Here is a 9,023-nt window from a genome sequence, read left to right as displayed (position 1 = left end):
TTTTCCAACCCAGGAACATGGAATATCTTTCCATTTCTTTACATCTTCTTTAATTTCCTTGATAAATATTTTATAGTTCTCAGCATATAAGTCTTTTGCCTCCTTGGTCAGGTGAATTCAGAGGTATTTGATATTTTGGGGTGAAATTTTAAAATGTATTGTGTTTTTATATTTCCTTTCTAGTATATCATTGTTAGTATACAGAAATGTGACTGATTTCTGAATGTTAATCTTATATTCTGCTACTTTGCTCAATTTATTAATCAGTTCAAGTAGTTATAGGGTTGAGTCCTTACAGTTTTATATGTAGAGTATCATGTCGTCTTCATACAGTAACAGTTTTACCGCTTCTCTTTCTATTTGGATATGTTTTATTTCTTTTGTTTGATTGCTGTGGCTAGGATTTCCAGTACTATGTTGAATAACAGTGGTGAGGGTGGGCATCCTTGTCTTTCCATGTTTTAATGGGAAGGATTTCAGCTTTTCTTCATTGAGTATTATATTTGCTGTGGGTTTGTTTTAAATGGCTTTTATTATGTTAAGGCATGTTCTCTCACTACACACTTTGGTTAGAGTTTTGATCATGAATGGATATTGGATTTGTCCAAAGTGTTTTCTAAATCTATTGAGATGATCATACAATTTTTGACTTTTCTTTTGTTAATGTGGTATATGACATTGATTGATTTGCATATGTTGAACCATCCTTGTGAACCTGGGATGAACCCCACCTGGTTGTGGTGTACAATCTTTTTTATATGTTGTTGGATTTGGATGGCTAAAATTTTGTTGAGAATTTTTGCATCTATATTCATCAAAAATATTGGCTGACAGTTTTCTTTTTTGGTGGTATCTTTGTCTGGTTTTGGAAGTAGGGTAATGGTGGCATCATAGAATGACTTTGGGAGTGTTCCTTCTTCAACGTTTTGAAAAAGTTTAAGGAGGATAGGTATAAGTTATTCTTTGTATCTTTGGTAGTATTCACCTCTGAAGCCATCTGGTCTTGGACTTTTATTTGTAGGGAGTGTTTTTATGACATATTCAATTTCATTTCTAGGGATCTGTCTGTTCAGTCAATCTATTTCCTCTTGATTTAGTTTTGGCAGGCTGTACTTCTCTAGAAAGTTGTCCATTTCTTGTCAGTTGTCAAATTTGTTAGCAAACAATTGTTCATAGTATTCTTTCATTTTTTTTTTAATTTCTGTAGTATCAATTGTGACTTCTCCTTTTTCATTTCTTATTTTGTTTATTTGGGTTTTTTATCTCCTCTTCTTTGTGGGTCTGGCCAGAGGTTTTTCAATTTTGTTTACCTTTTCAAAGAACCAGCTTTTGGTTTTATTGATTTATTTCTATGGTTTTTTAAATCTCTATGTTATTGATTTCTTCTCAAATTTATGACTTCCTTCCTTCTGTTGACTTTAGATTTTGTTTGTTCTTCTTTTTCTAATTCATTTAGGTGGTGGGTTAAGTTGTTGATTTGAGATATTTCTTCATTTTTGAGGAAGGCCTGTATTGCTATGAATTTCCCTCTGAGCACTGCATTTGCAGCTTCCCATAGAATCTGAGTCATTGTGTCTTATTATCATTTGCCTCAAGGTATTTTTTAATTTCCTTCTTGATTTCCTCATTGACCCATTGGTTTTTTAGTAGCATGTTTTTTAGTCGCCATGTAGTCAGTTTTTTTCTCTTTTCTTTTCCTGTGGTCGATTTCTAAATTTCTGCTATTGTTGTCAGAGAAGATACTTGAAATAATTTCTATACTCTACTATGGACTTTAATAGAAAAAAATTTAAAATATGAAAGAATATATGAGTAATGTAAGCAGAAATGGAAATTCTAAGAAAGAATAAAAATAAATTTTAGAAATAAAAAATCTGTATAACAAATATGAATTATACCATTAATTGGATCATTAATAGACTATGTACAGCTGAAGAAAGAATATTTAAACTTGAGGATATGTTAAAAAATGTCCAGAACAGAAAAGCAAAGAGAAATAAGACTGACCAAAAAAAGGGTACAGAATATCCAAGGACTTTGGAGAAACCAAAGAAAGTATATATACATAATTGGAATACAAGAACAAAAAGAAAGTAAAAGAAGAAGTTGTTGAAGCAAAATGGCTGAGAATTTGCCTCACTAAAGAATATACACAGATGGAAATAAGCATATATAAATATGTTCCACATGATATGTCATCAAATAAATGCAAATTAAACAATGATGATGTACCATTACACATCTATTAGAATGACTACAGTCCAGCACATAGAACACCAAACTCTGGCAAGGATGTGGAGCAGTAAGAATCCCCATGCACTGCTGGTGAGAATGCAAAATCATACAGGTACTTTGGAAGACAGTTTTGCAGTTTTGCACAAAACACAGTCTTACCATATGATCCAGCAATTGCAATACTTGGTATTTACCCAAAGAAGTTGAAAATTTAGGTCTACACAAAAACATCTCCTTGGATATATATATATATATCAGCTTGACTTATAATTGCAAAAATTTGGAAGCAACCAGGATCTCCTTAAGTAGATAGACCAATTAACTGTGGTACATTTACACAAAGTAATATTATTCAGTGTTAAAAAAAATGAGGTATCAAGTCAGGAAAATTTACTATGACTACAATTTAATAAGTGAAATAATCCAATATTATAAAGCTACATACTCTATGACTTCAATTATATGACAATCTGGAAAAGACAAAATTAAAGACATAATGTAATATCAGCTCTCTTCAGCAGTTTAGAAAGGGAGATAAATGCATAAGCAGCGCACAGATTTTTAGAGCAGTGAAAATACTCTGCATGATTTCATAATTATGTATACATGTCATATGTTTATCAAAAACCATAGAAATTGTACCACCAAGAGAGAACCCTAAGCTAAACTATGAACTTTGGGTGATAATTATTTGTCAGTGTAGGTTCATCGAATATAAAAAATGTGCAACTATGGCAGGGGATGTTAGTAGTGGTGGAGGTTATGCACGTGTCTGTGGTTAGGGGATTTACACAAGAAATCTCTGTATTTTCAGCTCTTTTTCAGCTATTGGTCTAAAACTGCTACAAAAATAAAGTTTATTTTAAAAGTTATTTTAAAATAGAGGGGATAGTCATATTTTCCAATATTTCTGTATATTATATATATTTTACTTCTTCCTATTCATAAACTTTTGTTGAATGTCTAAATGCAGCAAGAACTGTGTTAGGTATTATAAGTAAAATAGTAAGCATAATTGTTCCACCATGAAGTGTACTACATAGGTTTATTTGGCATTTCAAACAAATGTATCTGGTTAATTATTCAATTTTGTCTATTTCATTTAAAAATAATAAAAATTTCAGATTTCCCATCATGGCGCAGTGGCTAATGAACCCAGCTAGGAACCATGAGGTTGCAGGTTCAGTCCCTGGCCTTGCTCAGTGGATTAAGGATCCAGCACTGCTGTAATCTGTGGTGTAGGTCACAGACGTGGCTCAGATCTGGCATTGCTGTGGCTCTGGCATAGGCCAGCAGCTACACCTCCGATTAGACCCCTAGCCTGGGAATATCTATATGCCGCATGTGCGGCCCTAGAAAGGATGAAAATAAATTAAAAAATTTAGTTCTCATTTCCATAATACTAATGCATTTTTTCAGACTATTTTATGGAAAACTAGTCATTTTTATTTTTTATTTTTAGTTGATGTATTTATAATTTTTTTTCAGAATTTTATTATTATAACATACCTTTTAAATTATTTTCATTGCTTTCCTCAGGTTCTAACAATGATGACATATGTTATCATTTCACAGAAATTCCATTCTGCTATTTCACAAGAATTTTTTAAAAAATTTACTCATAGAGGACTTCCCATTGTGGCTCAGCAGACTAAAGACCAGATGTCTCTGTGTGGGTGTGAGTTAGATCCCTGGCCTTGCTCAGTGGACTAAGGATCTGGCATTGCCACAAGTTGTGGCATAGGTCACATATGCAGCTCAGATCCAGTATTGTTGTGGCTGTTGTGCAGGCCAGCAGCTGCAGCTCTGACTAAATCCCTAGCCCTGGAACTTCCATATGTTGCAGGTACAATTGTAAAAAGAAAATTAATAAATAAAAAAAGAATTAAAAAACAAATTTTTACTCTTAGAAAGAACTTTCCTTCAGACATAATTTTCTATGGGCATTTTAGTCATTTTACAATGCAATCATTCCTTAAATATGTGAGCAACATAACCACCTTCAGGTTTATGTATGCAAGCAGGACATAGCCATTATTGCATAGATGTTACTCTTTTTTGACATTTTTTTGCCACTTAAAGAGAGAAGGCTGCCCACCTATGATTTTGCTTAAATGAGGTAAACACTTGTTTCAAATAATCTCTACTAATATAAATTATAAAAAACTATCCCACTGAATTCCTATTTTTTCTACCTATTTTTATCTACCTGGCTTTTTCTGATATCTCAACTCAGCCTTCCTATTTACCTTAATGATACATGTCTAATATACAATTTTTTGAGCACAGCAATACTATAAAGAAGAAATCATTGCATATTTTTACAGATGAAAATTTTACTACAAAGTATATATCATAGCATATTCTTTATAAATGATAATTTTAATGATAGTCAGTGAGGTTAAGTGCTTTTCCAAGATCACACAATTTTAAGATGGCATAACAATAACTCAAACTGACATTTGTATAAGTATCCATATTCTTTAAACTACTCTTTTTATATTTTGACTATTTTTATGGATTACTAATTGTATCTCATTATAATTATAAATTACATTAATGTTATGACTATCTTATTGAATGCTTTGCTAGTCTGGAAACAAAATAATTGAAGCTATAATGATATATTTCTACAGTCATGGTAGAGACCCAGTGGGCTATAGTCTACATTTCATTGAATTCTGCTTCTTCACAGGAAAATTGAGAATGGAAAAGTAATAGCAAACCAATTTTTGAAAAGCCTCTTTATGGGGCTTGTGGTATTGCTAGATGAAGTGATCAAATGCTTTGAGATCCTTAATCTATTACAATTTATAGAACTCCTCTAGGGTTAAAAGTTGTGCTATGAGTTCTGCATGCCTCCTTATTTATATGCATACATATATAATATATAATAGTATAATAAAAGTGGATTACAGCTGAAAGAGCTGTAAGGGTAAGACCCTGTTTAAGAAGATCTTAGGAAACTCAAGGACCATAAGGAAGACAAAAAAAATGACACTAAGAAAATTAAAGCCGCTGATACATTTAGCGCATGAACTTTCTCTCTCTCTCTCTCTCTCTCTCGTGTGTGTGTGTGTGTGTGTGTGTGTGTGTATGTGTGTGTATAGGAGTACACTGTTATAAGGTACCTACACTTGACATGAAGCAGTAAACTGTTATTTGAATGTGAATGTAGATTATTTATAAGTGTATTTGCAAACTTTAGAAAGAAAATAAATTAAAAAAATAATAATATAATTGATATGCTTAGAGCAGAGACAAAAATGGTATCATATACAAGGATGAATTAATATCAGAAAACACAGAAAAACAAGAGAATATTAAAAAGAAATAACCTTGTATCCTGCTACTTTGCTGAATTCATTGATCAGTTTGAATAGGTTTTGTGAGGAGTCCTTAGGGTTTTCTATATATAGTATCATGTTATCTGACAATTTTACCTGTTGAAAAGAGTGACGATTTTACCTCTTCTCCTCCACTGTGGATAGTTTTTATTTATATTGTTTGTCCGATTGCTGTGCTAGGACTTCCAATATTGTGTTGAATAAAAGTGTTGAGAGTGGGCATTCTTCTCTTTTTCCAAATTTTAGTGGGAAGGCTGTCAGCTTTTCTCCATTGAGTAATACATTGGCTGTAGATTTGTCAAAATGGCTTTTATTATGCTAAGGTATTTTCCCTCTATACCCACTTTGGTAAGAGTTTTAATTATGAATGGATGTTGCATTCTGTCAAATGCCTTTTCTGCATCTGTTGAGATGATCATGTGGTTTTTGACTTTTGTATGTTAACATGGTATATGACAATTTATTTGCATATGTTGAACCATTCTTGTGAAATTGGGATGAATCCCATTGGGTCATGGTGTAGGACCTTCTTTTTATATGTTTTTGGATTCAGTTTGCTAAAATTTTGTTGAGAATTTTTGCATCTATATTCATCAAATATATTGGACTATAATTTTCTTTTTTGGTAATATCTTTGGTTTTGGTATTAGGGTGATGGTGGTTTCATAGAATGTCTTTGGGAGTGTTCCTTCATCAATCTTTTGGAAAAGTTTAAGAAGTATGGGAGAAAGTTCTTCTTTGCATGTTGGTAGAATTCACCTGTGAAGCTATCTGATCCTGGACTTTTTTTTGTAGGGTATGTTTTAAATCTCATTTCTAGCAATCAGACACTTTGAATGATCTATTTCTTCTTGATTCACTTTTGGCAGGCTTTTTGTCTCTAGAAAGTTGTCTCTTTCTTCTAGTTAGTCAAATTTGTTGGCATATAATTGTTCATAGTATTCTCCTATGTGTGTGTGTGTGTGTGTGTGTGTGTGTGTGTGTGTGTGTGTGGTATCCATTGAGTTTTCTCCCCTTTCATTTCTTATTTTGTTTATTTGTGTTCATTCTCTCTTCTTGGTGAATCTGGCCAGAAGTTTCTCAATTTTGTTTAACCATTCAAAAAACCTTATTGATGTTTTCTACTGTTTTTTAAAACTCTATTTTACTAATTTCTTCTCTGATCTTTATGATTTCCTTCCTTCTGCTGACTTAAGGTTGCATTTGTTCTTCTCTTTCTAATTCTTTTAGCTGGCAGGTTAAGTTGTTGATCTGAGATTTTTCTTCTTATTTTTGAGGAAGCCCTCTATCACTATGAACTTCCTTCTAAGAGCTGCTTTTGCAGTATCCCATAGATTTTGAGTGGTTGTGTTTTCATTGCCCTTGTCATGAGGTATTTTTAATTACTATTTTGATTTCTGAGTTGACCCATTGGTTTTAGAGTAGCATGTTGTTTATTCTCCATGTAGTCAGGATTTTTTTTTCTCATTTCTTTTCCTGTGGTTGATTTCTAATTTCATGCCATTGTGGTCAGAGAAGATGCTTGAAATAATTCCTATACACTTAAATTTGTCAAGGTGAGTTTTGTGCCCCAGTATGTGGTCAGTCCTTGAGAATGTTCCATGTGCACTTGAAAAGAATATGTATTCTCGGAGTTCCCATCGTGGCACAGTGATTAATGAATCTGACTAGGAGCCATGAGGTTGCAGGTTTGGTCCCTGCCCTTTCTCAGTGGGTTAACGATCTGGCATTGCCATGAGCTGTGGTGTAGGTTGCAGATGCAGCTCGGATCCCACTTTGCTGTGGCTCTGGTGTAGGCTGGTGGCTACAGCTCCAATTGGACCCCTAGCCTGGGAACCTGCAGGAGTGGCCCAAGAAATAGCAAAAAAAGACAAAAAAAAACAGAATGTGTATTTTCATTTTTTTGGATATAATGTCCTGAAAATGTCAATTAAGTCTAATTTTCTATTGTCATTTAAGATCTCTGTTTCCTTATTTATTTTCTTATTTATTTTCTGTCTAGATTATCTGTCCATTGGAGTGATTGGGGTGTTAATATCTCCTATTATTATTCTATTTACATTGACTTCTCTTTTATGTGTATTCATAATTGTTATATATATTTGGGTCCTTCTATATTAGGGGCATATATATTGACAAATGTAATATCCTTTTTCTTGAATGATTGTTTTATCATTATATAGTGTCTTTATTTGTCTTTCTTTATGGACTTTCTTCTAAAGTCTATTTTGTCTGATATAAATATTGTAACTCCTTCTTTCCTGTAATTTCAATTTGTATGAATTATCTTTTTCCATCCTCTCACTTTCAATCGATATGTGTCCTTTGCCCTAAGGTTAGTTTCTTGTAGACAGCACATTTTAGGGTCTTATTTTTTTTTTTTTCAGTCTACCAGTCTGTGTCTTTTGATTGGAGCATTCAGTCCATTGACATTTAAGTTAATTATTGATACTTATGGATTACCATTGTAAACTTTTCTTTTTTCCAGTTGATTCTGTTTCTCCTTTGTTCCTTTCTTTTTTTTTTTTTTTTTTGGTTGGATGGTATCATTTTATTTTAGCTTGTTTCCTCTTATTTTTAGTTTTTATGAATGTATTGTTTGGTTTTGATTTGTTGTTGCCTTGTTTTTCAACTATGTTAACTACTTGCTATATCTGCATGCTTTAGCCACTGCTCAAACAGTCTAAAAAAAAAATAAAAGACTAGGGTGTTCCCATCGTGGCACAGTGGAAATGAATCCAACTAGGAACCATGAGGTTGCAGGTTCAATCCCTGGCCTTGCTCAGTGGGTTAAGGACTCAGTGTTGTTGTGAGCTGTGGTATAATTTGCAGATGCAGCTTGGATCCTGCATTGCTGTGGCTCTGGCATAGGCCAGTGGCTACAGCTCCAATTGGACCTCTAGCCTGGGAACCTCCATGTGCTGTGGGTGGGTCCTTAAAAACAAAAAATATAAAAAAGTAAAAAATAAGAAAATAAGAGTCTAGATTTTTTTACTTTCCTTCCTCACATTTTATGATTTTGACATCATTTTTTTACATCATCAAGTGTATCCTTTGCTCTTCCTAGTGTTTATTGTCACTTTTACAATATTTTTTTCTTTTAGATCTGTACACTGGCTTATTTAAGTGATTAATTTCCAATTGTGATTTCCTCCATCCTATATCTTCTTACTTATTTCCTATTTAGAGGACACCTTTCAGTATTTCATTTAGAAAGGGTTTAGTATTGTTGTATTCTTTTTTTTTGTTTGTTTTGTTTGTTGGAGAAAGTCTTTATTTCTCCTATTTTTAAATGATATTCTTGCTGAGTAGAGCATTCTAGGCTGGACATTTTTCCCTTTTATAACTTTTTATATATCTTGCCATTCTCTTCTATCATATAGTGTTTCTGTAGAGAAATCAGCTGATAGCCTCTCGGGGATTCCCTTATAATTAACTCTT

Source organism: Sus scrofa, chromosome X (assembly GCF_054392235.1).
Source record: "Sus scrofa isolate SSC_HxYL_T2T_F1_AM1 chromosome X, Sscrofa_HxYL_maternal_Yorkshire_Landrace_v2.0, whole genome shotgun sequence".
NCBI classification, from domain to species: Eukaryota; Metazoa; Chordata; class Mammalia; order Artiodactyla; family Suidae; genus Sus; species Sus scrofa.
The sequence above is the reverse complement of the archived record's forward strand: the minus strand, read 5'-3'. Positions refer to the sequence as shown.